The following is a 26200-nucleotide window of genomic DNA, read 5'->3' as shown; positions in this document are numbered from 1 at the left end:
ACGAGAAAAACAATCGATGAAAATGTTAGATTTTCTACTCAAAATTAAGTCGTACCTACTTGAAATTTCCATTTCCCTATTGATCTGAAATTGAAGTATGAGCTTTCTCAAAAATAGGAACCAAATTCTGACACAGAAATTAAGAATTGAAAACCTGTTATTCACGAACTCGACTTTTTTTGTGATTTTAAGTAAGTAAAATGTATTTCTGGATTTAGTGAAGTACACACTCATTTTTTCTATCACTGTTTTCTGCTGAAATGTTGACCCATTTTGATAAATGATAGGTCGTATCACAATTTTTCAGAAATACCGAAAACGATGACAATATGTTGAACCTAAAATTTTTCACATGAGCAAAAAACATTTTCGTCAGAATACTGGATTTTTTTTTGTTTTATAAAACATTTTTAAAAGATAGGTACCTATCTGAATTTCAAGCGTACAAGTACCTACATATATATATATATGTAAGTCTACAGCGAATATCCCGAATTAAAATGAAAATGAAAGTTGAAAAATTATGTAAGCATATCCCAACTTCATTCCACAAATTATTTAATACCACTAATCTCGTATATAACTTTTACCCAAGTTTTGAAATTACGAGTAACATTGGAAAACAATTTCAATTTCTTCGCAGTCAATTGGATTCCGCAAAGAGAAAAATCTAAAAATTACCCAATCAAGCGCAATACAACCATCAGGTCCAAATAGAGACGCTGAGAATACTTTTTTTTAATTCAGTGAATTTTGAGAAATTGAATGTTTGGTGATGTTTCAAATTTGACACCAATGTGGTGCAAAAAGCTGAAGTTTATTTATGTCCTATTTTTGACCTCGTGAACTGATTGGATGACGGTTTAAAGTCCCATCAGAAAGAATTGTGAACTCGAGTAGACCAACAAATTTCAAAAATGTTCACCAAACCCAACTGACAAGATATCAAAGACAAATAATCTGAATTAACAGGTGCTGAGTTTTATTATAGCCATCTTTATAGCAATCTTTTCAAATCTGCAAAACCCAAAAATCTTTTGGACATCTCCAGAACAGTTCAAAACCACCACCAATCGACTCAGTAGGTTGAAAAGCCAAACTTGAACTTTAAATAATTCCAAAGCAAAATTAAGAAATCGAATTTTAACCTGTTGGCGTTCGGGACGTTCTTCAGAACCTTTTTAGCTTATCCAGTGACATGAAATTACGATTTAATGATATTGACATTATTGACTAACTGATCATTCAAAAAAAAAAAAAAAACGAAATTTGACTTCTTTGCGTTTGGGGAGTTCTTCAGAACTTTTTTAGCTCATACAGTGTTACAGAAAAAAAAAACACAAGGTATAACCGATCTGATCTGTGATATATATGTAGGCCTAAACTGATCACCTGAATAAAAAGTAAGTAAAATTTCTTTCTGGATTCCGCGAAGTAGGTACACACTTGTCATTTTTTATTCAATTACTGTTTCCTGCTAAAACGTTAACCATTTTGATAGGTCGTATCACAATTAATTGCACGCATGAATTGAAGGGACTACAGAATTTGAAAATTTGAATTTGGGGACTCGCAATTTGTAAATTTTGAATCAAAATTGCCCCTTCAATTTTGAAGATAAGCAATTGGTAATAATAAAACTTTATGTTTGTGGACTCGAGTACTATGGATCAAGGGCATTACTTAAATGATACAAACATTTTCTTACTGTGTGCAAATTGAAGAAATTGAATCATTTTTTGAACTGAAATTTACCAATCGCTGACGCTGTGCTTTCATGGATGAAACGTCGGAACGATTCGTAAAACCACACGCGACATGAAACTGCATATAAGCATATCCAAACTTCATTTCACAGTTATTTAATTCCATTGATATAAATTTCGACCAAATTATGAATTAGGTAACATGAGAAAATCATTTCGTAATATTATAATGAGTGACAAAGTTTCAAGTGATTCAGGTGTAATTAGAGAAAAATAATAGCAAAATGATGTCAGCAGCATACTCGTAGGTGGGTATTCACCTTATCAGTAAGTTACCTAATTAACATAGAATAAGAAATTCACGATTAGGTACCTAATCATATACACTCCATAATTTATTTGTACACTACACAATCATAAGTTTCTTTCGTGTCAATTATTATAATACCTATCAACTTACTATAGATAAAATGAACATGCTGCTGACTTCATTTTGCCATTATTTTTCGTGAATTCTTCTTAGATTAAAACTAAATAACCTACTAGAAGCTTTGTCACTTATTATTTTTTAAACACTTTAAAGGGCCTTTCGGGATAAGATAGTGAAATCCGCACTTTCTCCGATTTGGTTGAAACTCATCCAAAATGTTAGTATGGGTGTAAAACCATCCCAAACAAATTTTTGAGCCGACCCCCCCACCCCAACCCGAGAAATGCCCCCCTATGTGTTAAAAATTCAAAATTCTCGTTCTCCGGAGAGGGTGGTCCAAAAATTTTGAAACTTTCACAGAAAATAGTCACTAGGTAGGTGCGTGTGTGGAATTTTTTTCGAAAAAAAATTTTCATATTTAGGGGGTTTTTGGGGGGGTTCAAAATTTCAAAAATTCGTAGGAAAAAAACGGGGAGGGGGGTCTCCGCGAAATTTTCTCAGAAATTTAGTTACACCCTAAGGTATAACATATAATTTTCCTAAGGCCCCAAAAGGGGGTGCAACATGGTCAAAAAAAAGAAAGTTTGAAAAAAAACATGTATCTCCAGTACTACCGCGCGTTTTGTCAACATTGTTCCACGACACGACCGTGGGAAAACTTCACCTATCGCACACTCTCGAACTTGGATTTTTTTGAAAACCCTATTGAAATACTCGTACCATAGTTGCCATCAAAGGTTTTTTTGGTGAATATTTTCTAGAGTGGTGTGGTGAACAACAGAGCTATACCTACAAGAATTTTCAACCCCCTCCCTTCGTATTTACCCTTCAAAATTGTGTTTTTCAACTGATTTTATGCTTTTTACCAACAATGAAAATTGCGTGGTACATACAATATTTAAAACACGTTTTTTGGATGTTTTTTGACCCCTAAGTACAGTATTTTTTTTGAAATTTTTGTTTTGGTGCGTCATGGTGAAAAATTGAAAAAAGTTGCCGTAGCGGGGGTAAAATGAGAATTTTGGGAGAATTAAATATTAATGAATGTGGTGTCGTTTCCGCATGATTCGATACCACTGAGCACCAATATGACGTCAGATCTTCTGCTACACTAATCTAGCCCCTCCAGAGCATTCAGCTCCCCATCTGAATTTTCATTGCATATGTACAATGCAGCTTTTTCATTGTGGAATTTTTCGTGTACTTTATGCCCTCCAGAGCGTCAGCCCCCCACGGAGAGGCTGGGTATGAGCAAAATGAAATCTGATGTTTGAATTTGGTAAGTTTAGGTCTCTTGGAAACGACGCCAATTTTGTGAAAGTAACTCCATTTCAAAAATAGTGGAAATTGAGGAGGGGGCTGAGGCTATGGAGGGGCCGGGTGAGTGTAAAACAAAATCAGACGCAATATTTTTGTGCTTGAGAGGTTCAAACCATATGAAAATGACACCAAAATCAGTAACTTTATTTCAAAAATTTGTAGTAAAAATTGTGGCGGGGGCTGAATGAACTGGCTGAAGGCTGTGGAGGGCCTAAATTAGTAGAAACTCTGACGTCATATTCGTGCTCAGCGGTATCGAATCATGCAGAAAAGATACATATTGTACTCGTACCACGCAATTTCATTGTTAGTAAAAAGCATAAAATCAGTTGAAAAACACAATTTTGAAGGGTAAATACGAAGGGAGGGGGTTGAAAATTCTTGTAGGTATAGCTCTGTTGTTCACCACACCACTCTAGAAAATATTCACCAAAAAAACCTTTGATGGCAACTATGGTACGAGTATTTCAATAGGGTTTTCAAAAAAATCCAAGTTCGAGAGTGTGCGATAGGTGAAGTTTTCCCACGGTCGTGTCGTGGAACAATGTTGACAAAACGCGCGGTAGTACTGGAGATACATGTTTTTTTTCAAACTTTCTTTTTTTTGACCATGTTGCACCCCCTTTTGGGGCCTTAGGAAAATTATATGTTATACCTTAGGGTGTAACTAAATTTCTGAGAAAATTTCGCGGAGACCCCCCTCCCCGTTTTTTTCCTACGAATTTTTGAAATTTTGAACCCCCCCAAAAACCCCCTAAATATGAAAATTTTTTTCGAAAAAAATTCCACACACGCACCTACCTAGTGACTATTTTCTGTGAAAGTTTCAAAATTTTTGGACCACCCTCTCCGGAGAACGAGAATTTTGAATTTTTAACACATAGGGGGGCATTTCTCGAGTTGGGGTGGGGGGGTCGGCTCAAAAATTTGTTTGGGATGGTTTTACACCCATACTAATATTTTGGATGAGTTTCAACCAAATCGGAGAAAGTGCGGATTTCACTATCTTATCCCAAAAGGCCCTTTTCTTCACATTTACACAAAAAAACGCGTTAAGTATAGAATATGTATTAAATTTTCTTATTAAAAAGCAAAATTGAAGAAAAAACATAGTATAATGTGATTTAAGAACTCGTTTATTGTAATTTATTGCGATTTCGACGCGTTTTAGTCAAAAATCGACCATTTCAAGCACAAAATAACGAAAATACTCATTTCCGATACGACACGTTCTTCCCTCTATCACGAAAATTTGAGTACTGAAGTTCTTGTTTAATTTTTTGCTCATTGGTTTAAATCTGAATGAACTCGGACATCAAATAGAAAGCTAAAGTATATCTGTCACCAGACAAAAATTCATACTAATTTACTGTATATCTATTTGACATCTAGTTGCTGTAAATTTTTGTTTAGTTATTTAATACCTGGTGACGATATATTTTAGCTATCTTAAATTTGTTTCTAATAGATATTTTAAATTTGGGCTGATAGCTAACTATTAGACGTTACTTGAAATGGAATATTTTAACAACTTTTACAAATATCTGAAAGATATCTAATAGGTAATTAGCGGAATGGCTGAATAGCTGAAAAGCTGTTACAGTCATAAATATTCCGTTTATTAGAGATATGTGGCTGGTAGGGAATAATCTCGCCCATGTAGCACGCTTATGAAACTTCAAAATTATGTAAGCATATCCTAACTTCATTCCACAGTTACTATTTAATCCCATTGACATCACTTTTACCCAAATTTCAAATTAATACATACAAGAAAAGCAATTTCAATTTCTTCGCAGTCAATATGTGAACTGCAAAGAGAAAAATCTGAACATGACCATGTCAAATTACAGGCGCTGGGTATAATTTTTTTACTTCAGCGAATTTTTAGCGATTTTTCAAATTTGACAGCGATGAGGTACAAAAAGCTGAAGTTAATGCCCCATTTTCGACCTCTTGAACTGATTTAGATGACGGTTTACAGTAACATTAGAGAAAATTGTGGACTTGAGTGGACATACAAATTTCAAAAATTTGAGTAAAACTCAATTGAAAGGATCTCAAAGACAAATAATCTGAATTAACAGGTACTGAATTTCATTATAGCCCTCTTCAAAGCAATTTTTTCAAATATGCAAAACCCAAAAATCTCATTGCAGGCTCCAGAACAGCTCGCGAAACCACCACCAATCGACTCAGTAGGTCGCAGAGCCACATTTAAGGTTTTAAATCTTTTTTTAAATTCCAAAATTTGACCTGTTGGCGTTCAACATGTTCTTCAGAACTTTTTTAGTTCATCCAGTTATAGGGGAAAAAAAATTATATTCAATGAGTATCAACTATAACTGGTATATAAACTGATCATATCGCACCCTAATAAATAGTAAAATTTCTTCCTGGAACCAGTGAAGTCCCGCTGAATCTTTGTTTTCAATATTTGCGTCCTGCTGAAACTCCCGAAATTTGACCTGTTGACGTTCGGGACGTTCTCCAGAACTGTTTTACAACATCCAGAATGAATAGCCTATTGAAGTACTACGAAAACTGATCACCTAAATAAACAGTAAGTAAGTAAAATTTCTTCCTGGATTCTCATTGGAGTAACTACACACTCATTTTTATTTCAATCACTGTTTTCTGCTGAAACGTTGACACATTTTGATAAATAATAGGTCGTACCTTATCACAATTTTTTCAAAAATACCGAAAACCATAACAAATTGAACTTAAAATCCTTCATATGTCCAAAAAAACATTTCAATTTCTCGCGGTGGTTTCAACCCTCATTTTTAGCAAGTCGCATATGACACTTTTTCAAAAAATCTAAAAATTGGCACCCAATTTTGGGCTCAAAATAATTGAAATATTTTCGAGCAGATATTACATAGAAAATCTGGCGAAATTTCATAAAAAATCGCAACCCAGCTCCTCTATCTTGCTCTGAATAAAAGTTCAAATAATTTTAACGTTGAGTACACGAACTCTATAATTTTCAAAAGCGAAGAAATTGTCATGATTTTTCCATTTTCAGAAAAAAATTCATTAGTCAATTATCTTGAGCTTATACGTATACTTGACGAAATCAGTGTATCATCACCCCCCCCCCCCCCCCGATTAAATATTTGCGAACACAAAAAATTTAAAAATCGACACCAACAGAAGCAACTTGTTTGAACGACATAATTTTGGAAAGTTGACACCACGATTTGCTGATTACAAGAGGGTTATTACTTTATGATTATTGGTTTTGCTTTTTAAGTTTCAATATTGTCCGTCATATTATGTAATACATAGATATTCGTTATATTGAATTTTGGGATATGCATTGGATAAGTTATGTACTGATTTGAAAATTAACAAAAAAATGAAAGTGACATTCAGCAATCTCACGTCCCTGCTCAAACTTTTCCAGTAGACTCGACCTCAAGTTGTACCAGCACTAGAGATGTGCAGTCTGAAAAGTGAAAAGTGAAAAGTACTTTTCTTTCAATGAAAAGTTGAAAAGAAAAGTTCCTACTTTTCATTTCACGTTCCAGTTTTCACTAAAAAAAAAAAACTAGTGACCAATCAATTTACTCATCAGAAAACACTGACCTCATTGATGAAGTCAAATATCAAGTTTCACTCTCTCAACTCCTCCAACTTCCCAATTCAGCACCTATTTATGGGCACTGAATTCCATTTTGATATTTTTCACAACATTTTTTTCAAAACAGAAAAACCCAAAAATGTTAGAGGCTCTAGAAAGTCTCAAAACTACTAACTTTTCGATCAAGCAGGCGAAAAAATATGATTTTGTTTTTTTGTGTGTTTTAGCCTAGATAGGCAAAAAATACACCAATTTGAAGCTTTTACAGAGAGTTTTAAAATGAGACTCCAATCGATTTACTTTTCACACTTTTCAATGAACTTTTCACTTTTCATTTCACCAAAATTACTTTTCTGAAAAGTGCACATCTCTAACCAACATGCAGTATAATATATGTAAACTGATCTCCCGCAAGTAAACAGTAAGTAAAATTTCTTCCTGCGGATTTCATGAAGTAGGTACACATTGATCTTTTTTTCCGATCTCTGTTTTCTGCTGAAATAGGTCATGTATCACAATTTTTCAAAAATATCAACAAAAAATAACACGTTGAGCTAATTTACTGCGCATAATGTCAACTTATTTCAGCAAGTCGCATGAGATTTGTTTAAAAATCCTAAAAATCAACACCCAATTTCGGTTGAAAAATTATTCAAAAATGCTCAAAAATATTTTCGAGGAAATATTAGAATACTTGTAATCGCGAAAATAAAAACTAAAATGAAAACGAAACTTCAAAGTTATATGTAAGCACATCCCAACTTCTTTCCGCAGTTATATAACCCCATTGGGGATTTATAAGCACCAAACTCACTTTGAAAGACAGAAACGTGCACTGTCACTTCACAAAAGTACCTATGTGATTTCTTCTGATTTTATTGTTTGTTTTGATCTCGGTACCTACCTATGAAAAGTATTTATTTATGCATCTTCCAAAACTGTTGGAGTCCGCCGCTCAATTTACAAAGGTAATGAATAGTACGATTGCATCAGGTAGACATGTAAACTAAGACTACGCTAAATCATGACCACCTTGAATGACGAAATTGTCATATGTATGATTTTCATCCACTGTCAAAAAATCATCCGAATATGTAGGTACAACAAAATCAAATTTCACATCCACGAATACCTATCATTTTTTTTTATTTTAGCGATTTTTTGAGAATATGAATTTTCAGTCATTCATACGTAAATGTTTAAAACCAATAACTTCGCCCATGCTTAGAAATCATCGCCGACGCTGAGCCTTCATGGATGGAACGATTTTTGAAACCGCATGCGTCATGATTTCAAAATATTGAACCAGCTCAGCAGGCATAAAGAACGTCAAAACACCCTATCTGCTGAGTATTCGCCACCGAAATTCGAACAACGCTAAGCTATACGTGCCGCCGGAAATGATGTTTGGCTGGAAATTTGTTTGAAGGTATAGGTAGATCATAAAATGACTTACTTACTCATCCTCATGCACGAGTGTTGATTTTATTTAGGTATACTTTTACAGCGCAAAATTCGTACTCACCTGTAACAAAAAAAAATGAAACCATTCATCAAAGAGGCAAACCGTAATTCAATTATTCACCAGTCAGTACAGTCAGTACCTTAAGCAAGTAATTTTATTTTTTCTCACAATTGACGATAGGATTGATGAGGGGGGGGGGAGGTAGGGGTTAAAGAACAAATATCAATGTTAGGTCACTGTTTAAATTCAAAAATTAACGAGAAAATCGACGGAACCCGATTCAATAATTTTATTTAATCTTCACATGCCCAAATACCATTTTCGTCACAACATTTCAAATTCTCGCTTATAGTTTCAAACTGATTTTTAGCAAGTCGCATGACACCTCTTTCAAAAAACATAAAAATCAGCACCCCATTTTGGTCACAAAATAATTGAAATATTTTATGAAGGGGTATTAGAATATCTCGCGATAATTCGTTCAAAATCGCCTCTATATCGCTTTGAAAAAAACTTCAAGTCATATTTTCAACGTTGACTACGTAAACCTCATTTTCAGAAGTGAAAAATCATCACGATTTTTTTTCACTTTCAATAAAAGTTCTATTGGTTAATTATTTTGAGGTTTATACCGTTTAAAACCGTGCTTTACCTTCTCCCCACCGCTCCCTAGATTAAAAAAATTCCAAACAAAAGACAATTTTTAATAAATTACCATAGGAAATTTTTCTTACAAAATTTGACATCTTTGCTGATTACAAGAAGATTATTACTTTATGACCATTTTATTGCTTTTCAAGTTTCAGTATTTTTCAATTATTAATTTTAGTTCGTCATAAAGTATATTGTAATACAGTACAGGTTGTTGAATGAAACGTGGACAATAATTTCGCAATACGTGTAGATGCAACTCAAGGAGACAAGCAAAGCACATTTTTCTGATAAGTTGCCCATCTTGTAAAATGAAGGAGCTATGTGCTCCGCAAAACTGGAAAAAATTATACCACTTTTTGAACTACATAAAATTTAGCGATTTTAAAAAATCGTCCAGTAATAAGAAAATGTTTGTATGTACCATTTAAATCATTTAACATTCTCGAGAACTTTCTTCCATTTTGAAAGAGAAATCAACTGCATTTGAAGCTCAATTTTTAAGAAAAACTTTACAGATAATCAAATTGCTGAATGTTTTACTACTGTAAGATAAAAATTAAACTTCAAAATTATGTAAGCAATTATGTAAGCATATCCCAACTTCATTCCACAGTTGTTTAATCCCATTGACATAACTTTGGAAATTTTTCAAAATTATGAGTGGGTCTTCACTATACTTTGTAAATGAATAATGCATAAAAATTTGTTTGCATTATTTTTTTTGATGTGTTTTCAGAAGCTTTCCAGATGTTGAGAATATCGAAAATTTTTCAAAAAAAGTGCGTACAGACATGGCTAGATTTTTGCCTCATATAATCTTATTGAACCTTTTAAAATAGAAAATATTTTCTCGGGACCAAAAAAGGATGCATTACACTTAATCAAAAAATTAAAATTGAAAACAAATCGCCTTGATGAGTCGTTTGTATCTTTTTTTTTCAGAGCTATGAGAGAAAGGTTTCAATCGAAGTTTCAAATTTGCCATGATTTTTATCTCTTTAAATAAAGACCAAAGAAAGAGAGCTTGGCTGCGGGTTTCGATCTTTCCGTACTTTTTTTATATCCTGACATTGACGCGTAAATTTTGAATCTCCTTTCCCCTCGTTCCCCTCATTACCAAAAAAAAAAGTCAGTCAGATCCAACAATTGACCGTATTCGGATTGATCAGATCGAATTAAATTTGAGCGGATTCAATTAAATCTGGTTAGATGCAGTTTTAATCAGACTATGATCTGACAAGATCACACTACATTCAATTATTTTTCCGTTGAATTTTTGAAATTTTTTATCAAATTTTGTAAATTTGGGGGAATGGTGGATGAATAAATTGGCAAGGTACAACCTCATGTTCTCATCACTGTTATCAAGTACCCGGAACATTTTTTGAAAAACCAGGGTAAAATTGATAAAATTTAATAAAATATGATTTACAAATGCGAAAATCAAAGCACTAAGCCCGATTCGGAAATTGATTTTTGAATTTGTAAGTCTCGTTTAATTGGATTGTACCAAGTTCACGCTGGGTTTCAAAAATTTCCCAGGTACTCGATAATAGTGATGAGAACATGAAGTTGTAGGTACCTACTAATTTCATCATATTATGTATTTTTTTGAAACCAGTTCTAAATTCAGGAATTGTGAAGTTATCCAATGGTGTAACATATGTGTGTCTGGGTTGATGGAAATGACAGCTGACTGAACTTTTTTTAAATTGACCTTTTTTTTTAAAACATGGACCTATCTGAATTTCTTGCCGTATGCCTTCAACACTGCGCAAACTTTCTAAGATAATGCGATGAAAAGGAAACTTAAAATTATGTAAGCATATCCCAACTTCATTCCAATCTAAGACAAATTGCACCATTTTTTGAATTGAAATTTACCAATTTCGAATAATTCGTCAAATAATAGAAAGTGTACGGATCATTCAAATAATACCCCTAACCCATAATTCTCCAGTAGACAAACAAAAAATGTAATTATGAAGAACCTGCCCACCTTCAAAATTGAAGGAACGAAAACAATTCTCGTTAATACATACCTATAACTGATCACCCAAGAAAACAGTAAGTAAAATTTCTTCCTGGATTCCATGAAGTACACACTCATATATTTTTCAATCTCTTATTTCTGCAGAAATTTCGACAACCATGACATGTTGAGCTTGAAACTCTTCGCATGTCCAAAAAACATTTTGTAAAAATATTTGAATTTATCGCATATAATTTCCACACATTTTCAGCGAGTCGCATGACACTTTTTTAAAAATCCTAAACAATCAACAACCAAATTCTGTGTTCAAAATAATTCAAAAATTCTCAAAAAATATTTTCGAGGAAATACCTATATACTTGTTAGAATATCTTGCGAAATTTCATTTTTTTTAAAGCGATTTTTTGAGAACATAAATTTTTGGCAATTTTTCAAATTTGACAGCAATGAGATACAAAAAGCTGAAGTTAATTAAGTAATGCCTTATTTTAAACCTCTTGAACTGATTATATTAAGGTTTACAGTCTCATCAGAGAAAATTGTGGACTTGAGTGGACAAACAAATTTCAAACATTTTTGTAAAACCCAATTGAAAGGATCTCTAAAGACAAATGATCTGAATCAACAGGTGCTGAATTTCATTATAGCCCTCTTCATAGCAATCTTTTCAAATCTGCAAAATCCAAAAACCTCCAGAATAGCTCAAAATCACCACCGATCGACTCAGTAGATCGAAGAGCCACATTTAAAGTTTTCAAAAAATTTTAATTCAAAAGCAAAATTAAAAAACCGAATTTTGACCTGTTGGCGTTCGGGTCTTCCCTTTTTAGCTCATCCAGTGACACGAGACACGATATTACTCCAATCAAGTATACCAACTCAAATGAACAGTAAGTAAAATTTCTTTCTGGATTCCGCGAAGTATACACTCATCGTTTTTTTCAATCACTGTTTTCTGCTGGAATGTTGACTCATCAGTCATTTTGATAGGTCATCGTATCATAAATGTTGAACTTGAAATTTTTCACATGTCTAAAAAACATTTCCGCCACAATATTTCAATTTCTCGCGTGTACTTTCAACTCCTTTTTAGCTAGTCGTATGACACATTTTTCAAAAGTCCTAGAAATCGGCACCCAATTCTGTGCTAAAAGTACATAATTGAAATATTTTCGAGGAGGTATTAGAACTATCTCGCGAAATTTCGTCCTAAATCGCGACCCCGCTCCTCTACCTTGCTCTAAAAAAAAAACCAAATAATTTTAACGTTGACTACACAAACTTTATTTCAGACGTAAAAAAATTGTCATGATTTTTTCAATTTCAAAAAAAGTTCTATTAGGTATTCAATTATTTTGAGCTTTATACCATTTAAATTTATGCTTCACCCCCCCTTTCCTCCTAGACTAAAAATTGGCGAATACAAAAAATGTAAAAATCGACACTTAAAACAATCTATAGGCAACTTCTTCATCATAGAAAGTTAGCACCTCAGCGATTTGCTGATTACAAGAAAGTTACTACTTTATGATTAATGGTTGCAGGTTTCAATCGTTTTCAAAATTTCAATTAAGTATAGTTCGTAAATGTTATGTAATAAATACATATTTGTTGACTTGAATTTTAGGATGCACTGGATAAGTATTGTACTAATTTGAAAATTACTAAAAAAATAAAAATGTACATGCAGCAATCTCACGTCCCTGTTCAAATTTTGCCAGTAAACTCCCCACACTGCGAAATATTACAAAAATACATATAAAATGATCACCCAAGTAAACACTTCGCATGTCCAAGAAACATTTACATCAAAATACTCGTATTTATACTTATCGCGCATAATGTTAACTCATTTTAGCAAGTCGCATGAGATTTGTTCAAAAATCCTGAAAATTGACACCCAAATTCAAAAATATGCTCAAAAATATTTTCGAGGAAGTATTAGAATATCTCGCGAAATTTCATCAAAAATCGCAGCACTGTTCTTCTATCTTGCCTCGAAAAAGATTCAAAACATTTCAAAGTTGACTATAGGTACACGAACTTGATTTTCAGAAGTAAAAAAATGTTCGTACGTACTGGGACCTAGTTTTTAACTTTCAAAAATGTTCAAGTAGTCAACTTTAAACGATTCTTACTTATTTTTGGAGCAGTACAGAGTTTTGAACGTTTGAAATTTTAAAATATTTTAAGAATGTTTTTAATATTCAACGAGTAAAAATAATGGTTCGGGTTACTTTAAATTTCTTATGTCGCGTTATCAATAGTTATGTAAGCATATCCCAACTTCTTCCGCAGTTATTTTACCCCACTGGCCATTTATATAGGCTCCAAACCCACTTGAAAGAATAAAACGAGCACTGTTACTTCAGTGAAATCTGTGATTTTTTTCGATTGTATTGTTTGTCTTGATCTTAATTATGTTTCAGCAAAAGAAGTACCTATTTTCGATTTATATTTAAATGAAAAAATCATACTTATGTTTGTGTAAGTACCTACCTATCTTTAGTGTATTCACCTACCCAGTCGAGAGTGTTTAGCTTTAGTCAGAAAGCCAACCTGTTTTGAGTCATTTCCGGCTCAAATGCCATGTTTTCGAGACATCGCAACGAGTCGATTCGAGAACTTCTCTCAATCTGTTTAATTTAGTCGAGTATACCATATGTTACTTTATGTATTTGTAAATTTCCTGTAGGTACCTAAGAGTGATTTTTTTTTATTTTAGCGAATTTTAAAAAATTTGAATTTTCAGCCATTTCCTCAAAAGGAAATTGAAATCTGACAGTGTTGAGATAGAAAGCTGAAGTTTGTTTGTGCCCTATTTTCGACCTCTTGAACCGCGATAATGTGATAGTTTCGAGCTGTTCAGCAGTCATTTCATTCACACATTTTTGGAATTTCAAAAATTTTCGTCAAACTCAATTAGTAGAATCCCAAAGACAAATAATCTGAATAAACAGGTGCTGAATTTCGTTACAGCCTTTTTTATATAACATTTTCAAATCTGCAAAACCCACTAATCTCTTGGAGGCTCCAAAACAGCTCGAAACCACCACCAAAATCGTCTCAGTAGATCGAAGAGCCACATTTGAATTTCTAAAAATTCAGAAGCAAAATTAATAAACTGAAATTTGACCTGTTAGCGTTCGGGGCCGTTCTTCAGAACCTATTTTTAGCAAGTCGCATGACACTTTTTCAAAAATCCTTACAATCGGGACCCAATTTTTGGCTCAAAATATTTGAAATACCTATTTTCGAGGAGGTAGGTATCTCGCGAAAACATTTTCGTCACAACTTTTCAATTTCTCACATATAGTTTCGACTCATTTTCAGCAAATCGTAATAACACCTCTTTCAAAAATTATAAAAATCAGCACCCAATTTTGGGCTCAAAATAATTCAAAGATTTATGAAACCTCACCGAATAATGCATGTTAATTAATCGAGGAAAACGAAACTTCAGAGTTATGTAAGCATATCCCAACTTCTTTCCGCAGTTATACATACATAGGTATAACCCCCTTGGCCATTTATAACCACCGAACTCACTTTAAAAGAAAGAAACGAGCACGAGCACTGTCGCTTCACTGAAATCTGTGATCTCTCTTGATTTTATTATTTGGCTTGATCTAGATACGAAAAGTTTTATGCATCTTCCAAAACTGTTGGAGCCCGCTGATCAATTTACAAAGGTAATGAAAAGTAGGTACGATTGCATTAGGTAGGAATGTAAACTATGACTGCGTTAAATCATGACCACCTTGAATAAGAAACTGTCACATTCAATAATGTACCATCAAATTTCACATCCGTGAATACCCATCATTTTTTTTTATTTTAGCGATTTCATATGTTTAAAACCAAAAACTTCGCGCATGCTTGGAAAGATTTCGTGAAACCGCATGCGCCATGATTTTAAAATTATGTAAGTAAGCATATCCCAACTTCATTCCACAGTTGTTAATCCCATTGACATCACTTTTGCCCAACTTTTAAATTGATGCCTACATTTATAAGAAATTAATCAATTTCAATTTATTCGCAGTCAATTTGTAAACTGCAAAAGAGAAAAGTCTAAAAATCATCCAAGTAGGAATACACCACGTCAAATCACAGGCGCTGAGTACTGAGTATAATTTTTTTTGTTTCAGCGAATTTTTGGCTATTTTTCAAATTTGACAGCACTGAGGTAAAAAAAGCTGAAGTTAATTAATGCCCCATTTTAGACCTCTTGAACTGATTAGATGACGATTTACAGTCCTATCAGAGAAAATTGTCGACTTGAGTGGACAAACAAATTTCTAAAATTGTCGTCAAACCCAATTAAAAAGATTTCAAAGTTAAATAATCTGAATTAACAGGTGCTGAATTTCAATATAGCCATTAGCGATCTTTTCGAATCTGCAAAACCATCTTATTGGAAACTGCAGAACAGCTCGAAACGACTATACCAATTGACTCAGTAGGTCGAACAGCCACATTAAAGTTTTTAAAAAAAATGTTAATTCAAAAGCAAAATTAAGATATCAAAATCTGACCTGTTGGTGTTCTGTGTTCAAGATGTTCTTTAGAACTTTTTGAGCTCATCCAGTTAGGTATAGGTGAAAAAAAGAATAAAAAAAACTATAACGTCTCATGTAAAATCATCACCCAAATAAATGGTAAGTAAGTAAAATGTCTTCCTGGATTGATCGTTGTAGTACACATTTCATTTTTTTTTCAATCACTGTTTTCTGCTGAAATGTTGACACATTTTGATAAAAGATAGGTCGTATCACAATTTTTTCAAAAATACCGAAAACCAAAACATACTGAACTGGAAATCCTTCACCTGCCCAAAAATCATTTTCGTCACAACATTTCAAATTCTCGCTTATAGTTTCAAACTCATTTTTAGCAAGTCGCATGACACCTCTTTCAAAAAACATAAAAATCAGCACCCCATTTTGGTCTCAAAATAATGAAATATTTATGAAGGGGTGTTAGAATATCTCGCGAAAATTCGTTCAAAAACGCCTCCATATCGATCTGAAAAAAACTTCAAGTCATATTTGAACGTTGACTACGCAAACCTCATTTTCAGAAGTGAAAAATCGTCACGATTTTTTTCACTTTCAATAAAAGTTCTATTGGTTAATTATTTTGAGGTTTATACCGTTTAAAACCGTGCTTTACCGTCTCCCCACCGCTCCCTAGATTAGAAAATTCCAAACAAAAGACAATTTATAATAAACTACTATAGGAAATTTTTCTTACAAAATTTGACATCACTGCTGATAACAAAAAGATTATTACTTTATGACCATTGATTGCTTTTCAAGTTTCAGTATTTTTCAATTTTTAATTTTAGTCCGTTATATTTATATTGTAACACAGTACAGGTTGTTGAATGAACCGTGGACAATAATTTCACAATACGTAGATGCAACTCGAGGAGACAAGCAAAGCACATTTTTCTGATAAGTTGCCCATCTTGTAAAATGAAGGAGCTATGTGCTCCGCAAAACTGGAAAAAATTATACCACTTTTTGAACTAAAATTTAGCGATTTTAAAAAATCGTCCAGTACCTAATAAAAAAATTTTTGTATCATTTAAAAGACTCTCCTAACCTATAGTAGCTACTTAAAACTAAGCAGACGAACAATGACTAATCAGTAATCACCTAGGTATCTCAAAATTGAAGGGACAAACACAATTTAAAGATTCTAATTGGGGAACTCGAAACTGAGAGTTTTGAATAATGTTGAAGATAGGCAATTCGCCATAATAACATTAAGTAGTCAACTTTAAACGATTTTCACTCATTTTTGGAGCAGTACAGAGTTTTGAACTTTTGCAATTTTTAAATATTTTAAGGATGTGTTCAGGTGACTTGAAATTTCTTTATGCAAGTAGCGTTATCAATATCGATGAAAATGAAACTTCAAAGTTATGTAAGCGTATCCCAACTTCTTCCGCAGTTATGTTACCCCATTGGCCATTTATAGGCTCCAGACCCACTTTGAAAGAATAAAACGAGCACTGTCACTTCAGTGAAATCTGTGATTTTTTTCGATTGTATTGTTTGTCTTGATCTTAATTATGTTTCAGCAAAAGAAGTACCCATTTTCGATTTATTTAAATGAAAAAATCATACTTATGTTTGTGTAAGTACCTACCTATCTTTAGTGTATTTACCTACCCAGTCGCGAGTGTTTAGCTTTAGTCAGAAAGCCAACCTGTTTTGAGTCATTTCCGGCTCAAATGTCATGTTTTCGAGACATCGCAACGAGTCTAGAACTTCTCTCAATCTGTTTAATTCAGTCAGGTAGACAATATGTTATTTTATTTCGAAATAAATTTCCTGTAGGCACCTAAGATTGATTTTTTTTTATTTCAGCGAAATTTTTAAGATTTGAATTTTCAGTCATTTCCTAAAAAGGAAATTGAAATCTGACAGTGTTGAGATAGAAAGCTGAAGTTTGTTTGTGCCCTATTTTCGACCTCTTGAACCGCGATAATGTAAGTCGCATGACACCTTTTTCAAAAAACATAAGAATCAGCACCCCATCTTGGTCTCAAAATAATTGAAATATTTATGAAGAGGTATTAGAATATCTCGCGAAAATTTGTTAAAAATCGAAAGTAAGCTTCCATTTTATTCAAATGAAAAAATGATATGTTTGTGTAAGTACCTACCTATCTTTAGTGTATTTACCTACCCAGTCGCGAGTGTTTAGCTTTAGTCAGAAAGCCAACCTGTTTTGAGTCATTTCTGGCTCAAATGCCATGTTTTCGAGACATCGCAACGAGTCGAGAACTTCTCTTATTTTCTTTTATTTAGTCGAGTATACCACAATATGTTATTTTATGTATTTGTAAATTTTCCTGTAGGTACCTACCAAAGAGTGGTTTTTTTAATTTTTCAAAATTTGAATTTTCAGCCATTTCCTCAAAAAGAAATTGAAATCTGACAGTGTTGAGATAGAAAGCTGAAGTTTGTTTGTGCCCTATTTTCGACCTCTTGAACCGCGATAATGTGATAGCTTGGAGCAATTCAGCAGTCATTTCATTGACACATTTTTGGATTTCCAGTTCTGGAAGAATTGCCACAAAAACGTTTAAAATGAAACACGATCCAGGTTTATAAATTCGTTATAAACACCATTAAAATTTTTTTGATTAATTTATGGGTGCTTGTTTTCAAAATCTCATTTTTTTCTGACGGTTCAAATCTAAAATCATATCAGATAGAACCGTCTGAGAACATATTGGACTTGAACTGAAAAAAACGAATTTCAAAAATATTCACTCAAACACAGTCGGAAGACTTCCAAAACCGAGTCCTGTTGGCGTTTGAGACGTCGCGTCGTTCAGAACCTTTTTAGCTCAACCAATTACATAAAATTACAACAGTAAGTAAAATTTCTTCCTGGATTCCGCGAAGTACACATTCGTCGTTTTTTTCAATCACTGTTTTCTGCTGAAATGTTAACCCATTTTGATAGGTCGTATCAGAAATGTTGATCTTGAAATTTTTCACAAGTCTAGCAAACATTTTCAAAGAAGACAAATTTTAAAACTTGGCACCACTGCTGATTACAAGAATAAGGTTATTAGGTACTTCATGATCACTGATTGCTTATCAAGTTTCAATCTTTTTCGAATTTCAACTAAAATTTACCGATTTTGAAAAATCTACCAATATGTGATGAAAAAAATGTTTGCATCATTTTAATGACTCTCTCAACCCATAGTACTCAAGCAGACGAACAAAATAATAATGTTGTTATGACCAATCGTCTGTCTTCGAAATTGAATAAAGGGACACAAACGCAATTTAAAAATTCAAATTTGGGCACTTGAAATTCGGAAGTTTTGAATCAAGTTTGCCCCATCAATTTTGAAGATGAGCAATTGGTCATAATTACATTTTTATATCACCTATAATCTCGTATCATGGGTTAAAGGGCATCATTAGAATGATTCAAAAATTTTCTGATTTTCAACGAATTTTTCAAAATTGATTTCCAGTTTTGTGGAGTTCTTAGCTCCTTAATTTTATAAAATAGACAACTTATCATTACATAGGTACAACGTTTTTGTTCGTCCACTCGAGTTGCATCTACTGTGAAATTATCCCCAACGTTTCATTTAAGTAACACCCTTTATTCGTTGACTCGAATTTTAGGACGCACTGAATAGGTTATGCACTCATTTGAAAATTGAAAAAAATAAATAAAAGTTTATATCCAGCAAATAGCAATCTCACGTTCTGCTGAAACTTTGCCAGTAGACTCCCCTCACCTTGGTAATTCAATAAGGTAGCTCATATACAAGTTCCGTCCTCGATGAACTGATCACTCAGGTAAACACTTGAACATAGTAAGTAAAATTTCTTCCTGGATTCCGTGAAGTGCACACTCATCTTTTTTTCAATCTCTTATTTCTGCAGAAATGTTGACCCACTTTGATAGTTCTTGTACTTATTACAATTTCACAAAAATACCGAAAACCATGACAATGTTGAACATAAAATTTTTCACACGAGCAAAAAAAATTGTCGTCAGAATATTTGAATTTTTCGCGTAGGTATTTCAATTCATTTTTAGCAAGTTGCATGACACCTTTTCAGAAATATTCAAAATCAACACCCAATTTTAGGCTTAAAATAATTGAAATATTTTCGAGGAGATTTTATAATATCTCGCAAATTTTCAACAAAAATCGCGACCCCATCCCTCTATTTCGCCTCGAATGAAAGCTCAAATCATATTAAAGTTGACCACACGAACTTGATTTTCAAAAGTAAAAAATGTTTCGAGGTTTTCAACTTTCAAAAAGTTCCAAGTACCGCTGAATCTTTGTTTTCAATATTTGCGTCCTGCTGAAATTTCCGATATCTTATCTGTCGACGTTCGGGACGTTCTTCAGAACTGTTTTACAACATCCAGAATCAGGAGAAACAATAAACTGATCACCCAAATAAACAGTAAAGTAAGTGAAATTTCTTCCAGGATTCATCGGAGTACACACTCATTTTTATTTCAATCACTGTTTTCTGCTGAAACGTTGACATTCGAGAAAATTTATTATGGATCAAACTTTATTTTCAAAAGTAAAAAAAATTTCATAATTTTTTCACTTTCAATAAAAGTTCCATTCGTTAATTATTTTGAGCTTTATATCTACCGTTTAAAACTGTGCTTTACCGTCCCCCCACCCCTCTCTTAGCTAAAAAATTGAAAACGAATCAAAATTTTAAATTGCTATGAACTTTTTCTTCACGAATTTGACACCACTGCTGATTACAAGAAGATTATTACTTTATGATCATTGATTTCTTTTCAAGTTTCAATAATTTTTCAAATTTCAATTTTCGTCCGTCATTCTTTGAATTAATTCAGAAATTTTGTACCAATAATATTATGCTTTAGATGTTTTCTTTTTAACAGTAAAAGCAATAAATATATGAAGAAAAAAAATATACTTATATTGTACGTAATAACGGGGTAGATACAGCTCGAGCAGACAAACAAAACACATTATTATGATAATTTGTTTATTTTGTAAAATGAAAGAGCTATGTGCTAAACTGGAAAACATTACACCACTTTTTGAACTAAAATTTTTCAATTCTGAAAAATTGGCCAATACCTAATCAGAAAATGTTTGTATCATTTAAATGACTCTCCTAATCCATAGTACTCAAGCAGACGAACAAAATACGAAATGTTGTTATGACCAATCCCCTATCTTCAAAATTGAAGGGACAAACACAATTTAAGAATTCTAATTGGGGAACTCATCGAGATTGAGAAATTTCACATCAAGTTTGCCCCGTCAATTTTGAAGATAGGCAATTGGCCATAACGTTTTTTATTCGTCCACTCGAGTACTATTGGTTATGGGCATCATTTGAATGATTAAAACATTTTCTCTTATTTGTTATGAATTTTTCAAAATTGGTAAATTTGTGGTTTTGAGGAGCTCCTACTCGTAGCTCCTCAATTTTACAAGATAGACAACTTATCATTACATAACGTTTTTTGTTCGTTTACTCGAGTTGCATCTATTGTGAAATTATCCGCTACGTTTCATCATTGACTTGAATTTTAGGATGCACTGGATAGGTTACTTATGCATATGAACTCATTTGGAAATTCATATGGCACCTCATACAAAAGTCACGCCGTAAAAAGGTTACGAGTTCACGAATAACAGCTCATATAATATAATCTGATATTCACTCAAAAACCTTACTCTGGGCTAAGGTAATAAGTAATTCTTCTGTCGATTATATGAGTAGACTTAACCCAAGTAAACAGTAAGTAAAATTTCTTGTTGGATTCTGTGAAGTACACACTCATCCCTCGTTTTTAAATCTGTTTGATGCTGAAATAGGTCGTATCAAAATTTTTCAAAAATACCGAAATGTTGAGCTATAGAGTTTTTTACGTGTAAAAAACATTTTTATCAAATAGGTACATATGTATTATTTACTTGTATGAAATTCTCGTGCACGATGTTATCTCATTTTAGCAAGTTGCATGAGATCTGTTCAAAAATAAAAAAAATCAGGACCCAATTTTGGGTGCAAAATAATTCTAAAATGCTCAACATTATTTTCGAAGATGATTTCAAAATTGAACCAGCTCATGTGCTTTTATGGTAATTGATTGCTTTTCAAGTTTCAATCTATTTCAAATGTCAATTTTCGTCTGTCATAAGTATACCTACCTACTTATATTGTAATAACAGGGTGTTGAATGAAACGTGGGCAATAATTTCACAATACTTAGATGCAGCTCGAGGAGACAAACAAAGCACATTATTATGATAATTTGCCTATTTTGTAAATTGAAGGAGCTACGTATGTGCTAAACTGGAAAAAATTACACCACTTTTTGAACTAAAATTTACCGATTTTGAAAAATTGGCCAGTAATAAGAAAATGTTTGTATCATTTAAATGACTCTCCTAATCCATAGTACTCCAGCAGACGGACAAAATAATAATGTTGTTATGACCAATCCCCTATCTTCAAAATCAAAGGGACAAACACAATTTAAAAATTCAAATCGGAGAACTCGAAATTGGGACATTTTGAATCAAGTTTTCCATGTCAGTTTTAAAGATAGGCAATTCACCATAATAACATTTTTTGTACGTCCACTCGAGTACTAAGTACATATGTGATATGGGCATCATTTGAATGATTATAACACTTTCTTAATTCTGATGAATTTTTCAAAATTGGTGATTTTGTGGTTTTTAGGAGCTCCTAGCTCGTCAATTTTACAAGATGGACAACTTATCATTATATATTATAACGTTTTTTATTCGTCTAGTCGAGTTGCATCTATTGTGAAATTATCCCCTACGTTTCATCGTTGACTTGAATTTTAGAATGCAATGGATAGGTTATGCACTCATTTGAAGATTGACAAAAAAAATTCCCCACAACTTGGGAATTCATATGGCACCTCATAGAAAAGTTACGTCATAAAAAGGTTACGAGTTTGCGAAAACGTTACTTAAGAGCTGGCACGTGAGCCAACACGAAGTGAAAAATCAGTTTAACATCGTAAAATATTAAATGAGTATTTTTTTGTTTTTTTTTTTCAACGAAGCAATTAAAACTAGCCATCAGCTATTCGCTGATTGCAAGAGAGTTTTTGCATTTACCTTTTGCTTATTGGATGATCTAATATGCTCTATGCTTTTGAATATTTCTTCAACAAATCTTGATGGTATGGTCAATATAATCTCACCTCAGGTTTGAATTCTTATTTGGATTCTTAGAAAGATGCCCGATGTTCATGAAATTTCCTAGCTCTGTTCTATTCGCTGCTCAGAGCATGCTCCGAGCAAAAATTTTTACTCCTTTTTTCTGCTCTTTTTACACTACCTAAAAAGGAAGTGTAAAAGGAGTAACTTTGTCGTTCCCAGATAACAAAAATCACAATTTTTTTACTTTATTCGAAATGAGAGCTGAAAAACGAGATATATCGCACCTCGGGAGTAATAAGGTGACATCTCAAAAAAAATTGAATTTGATGTTTTTGCATTTTTGGGGCTTGTATGACCCCCCCTCAACCAAAAATAACACTTTGAGTTGGGTACATTATCTAGATCATGTGAAAAACCCAAATGGCCTAACTCAAAATCCCAACAACATTGCAAGTTGTTTGGAGTTATAAGGTGACATCTCAAAAAACGCCACCTTTTTTGAGCAAATTTTGTACATACAAAGTGTTAACAAACAGTTTTGATTATTTTGAATGTTTGTCAGTTAGAAATAATTACAAGGAGTGCATTTTTTATTGGATTTGTACCAAATGGAAAAAAAATTTAAATTGAACACTTTTCAGAAAAATGAATTTGCACACATAATGAAATTTTAGTTTTTTGAGAAAAACTCAAAAACTAAGCACTCTAGAAAAAAACTAACGACATTACGTCGATTGGAAATTTAATTCTCTACAACTTTGTTAACAAGAAATTTTTTTGGACGCTTCCTTCCGCCTCCACATCAACTTTAATGAAAGGTTCTAACTCAAAATGTTTTCCAAACATTGAAATATTTCCTCTTTAAGATTTTATTTTTCAAAGTGTTCTTATGCGAAATGAAAGTAGGATACCAGATCTTTAAAATGAGGTGCTATTCATTCCTCACAATTAATTATAAGTTGATAAAAATAATGAATCAAGTTTTTAAAAAAAAGAAAATCACTCTCCTGTAAAATTTCACTTTTTTGAGATGTCACCTTATTACTCCCGAGGTGCGATATAAAGTCAAATTTCTGCTCGGATAGGTTATCTAAGCTCTATGCAACACTTTAATTACGAGTCCAGCACATGCTGTCTTTGGAGTCTTCTTATGGTTGTGCTGTTGTCCAATAGCATAACAGCGTTGATATTTTCTTGCGTTTCCAGTCTTGTGTATTTATCATAAACAATGATAAATAAACAGTAAGTAAAATTTCTTCCTGTATTTCGTGAAATACACACTCGTCTTTTTTTTTCAATCTCTGTTTTCTGCATAGGTCGTATCAAAATTTTTCGAAAAACCAAAAATCATCAAACTTGTAAATGCCTGGGTCATACTTTTTGTAATTCGATTGTAATGACAAATTAAGCTTAAAATTTTTCACGTGTCCAAAAAAAATGTTCGTCAAAATATTAGTAACTTATTTGAATTTATCGTACCGTAGGTATAATATAATTTCAGTTTACTAGCACGACTCTTTTTCAAAAATCCCAAAAATCAGGACCCAATTTTGGGAGCAAAATAATTCAAAAATGGTCAAAATTATTTTCGAGAAAATATTGGAATATCTCGCGAAATTTTATCAAAAATCGCGACCCACCTCCTCTAAGCTAAGTATCTTGCTCCGAAACAAATTCAAATCATTATAAATTTGACTTCGCAAACTTTATTTTCAGAAGTAAGGAATAAATTGTCATGATTTTTCACCTTCAAAAAAGATTGGGTGGTCAATTTTAAACGGCTTTATTTTCTTTTTGGAGCAAGACAGAGGTGTGGGGTTGACATTAACAACACTATCGATCAATAACTTTAAGCACAGCTTTATCAAGGATTGTCTCAAAACAGATTTCAAACCAGAATAATATGTAGGTACACAGTTAATCCAACAACAACCAAAAGAACAAAAAGACTTCAGAAATAACTACTCAACTAATCACATCTTTTCCGACTGCTGATGAAGTGATACAAGCCATCAACTAAACACTGATTGCAAAGTAGTTTTTGCGTTTTTTTTTTTTTTTTTTTTTTTTTTTGGTTTTTATGAACCTGGTACCAATTTAATTTGTTAATTGATTGCCAACTTCTTTTTGTTTATTATTATTTTAATTTTGTTTTTATAAAGAAAAAATGAATCTCATGTTGAAAAATGAAATTAGCGTTTAGTTTAAGGTACCTACCTGAATCATACGACGCAATTCATAAGACCTCCAGAATCAAGGTGCTAAGTGTACCTAGGTATACCGATATTTCACTTCAACCTTAACAAGCGGATCCCAGACTTGGGCTCTCACAAATAAATTATCAAAAAGAGTTGAAGCAACTCAAAATGCAATCAAAATATTGGTGCTAAACAAAAATCAAAAGCTATAGACACATATAATTCAAATCAACTTTATAAAACACAAGTAAGATGATTTTTTATTCCTTTATATTTTTTGCCTTATGAACGACATCGATTGTGTATCAAAATTACAAGGTCTCAAATTTGACCGAATTGAACGACCACGTATTTTGAAAAATTTCTCAACCAGCTACTAATTTTCTCGATTTTTTGAAACCTAAAGGTACACCTTTAAAATCGAACACCTACCTATTCACTATTCATATCGAAATTCGAGCACCTCATTTACGTAACACCCTGTACTACGCACGTAGATTGTACTCTACTGTGCAGTGTGTATAAACGGATTGAGAGGTCGATTATGTGAAGAGAATGTTGTCTTTTTGATACGTTGTCATCACGACCTTTGTGTGCACGAAAATCCCTCATCGTATCGCATCGTGACACACACACGCCAACGAATACCACCTACCTATATATCTAACTGTCGTTCGTTCGGCAGTATGCAAATTCTTTCATCGAGACAATTTTTTGCCACCGTTGATAAGATTTTCCAGCTTTTTTCGTCTTTTTTCGTCGTACGTATATCGACAGTTTTTCCCACCGATGCTCGTCGGCATTTCTTCACAAACACAACGATATATTTATGAAAAACCAACTCTCTATCTAGTATACCAAGCTCTATTCGTATATAGGTATAAAATGGAAAAATAAATTTTCAATGGGAAGGAATTTCCAAGAAAGGTTTATTCTTCGACGATCCACGCTACCGTATAGTTTTTCGTTTTACCTTCTCTTTTCTTTACGCTATAGTAGATATAGGTATATACTTCCCTATTGAAGGGATGATTTAATAGAGAAAACAATTTCATAGCTCGATTCAGCCGAATCGACTACAAACACCCTCTTATATACTCCCGTCTGCAAACTGCTTACTATCGAGTGTCGA

At 33.0% G+C, this 26200-nt stretch overlaps 1 protein-coding gene across 1 annotated transcript in view; it reads left to right on the top strand.

The window, feature by feature from the left end:
* LOC135850023 (tubulin beta chain-like) overlaps positions 1-26200 on the top strand; it is a 51259-nt gene that overhangs the window by 994 nt on the left and 24065 nt on the right. The window lies entirely within an intron of this gene.

Source organism: Planococcus citri, chromosome 1 (assembly GCF_950023065.1).
Source record: "Planococcus citri chromosome 1, ihPlaCitr1.1, whole genome shotgun sequence".
In the NCBI taxonomy this organism is placed as follows: domain Eukaryota; kingdom Metazoa; phylum Arthropoda; class Insecta; order Hemiptera; family Pseudococcidae; genus Planococcus; species Planococcus citri.
Note: the sequence above shows the minus strand (reverse complement) of the source record. Positions and strands in the feature narration are given on the sequence as shown.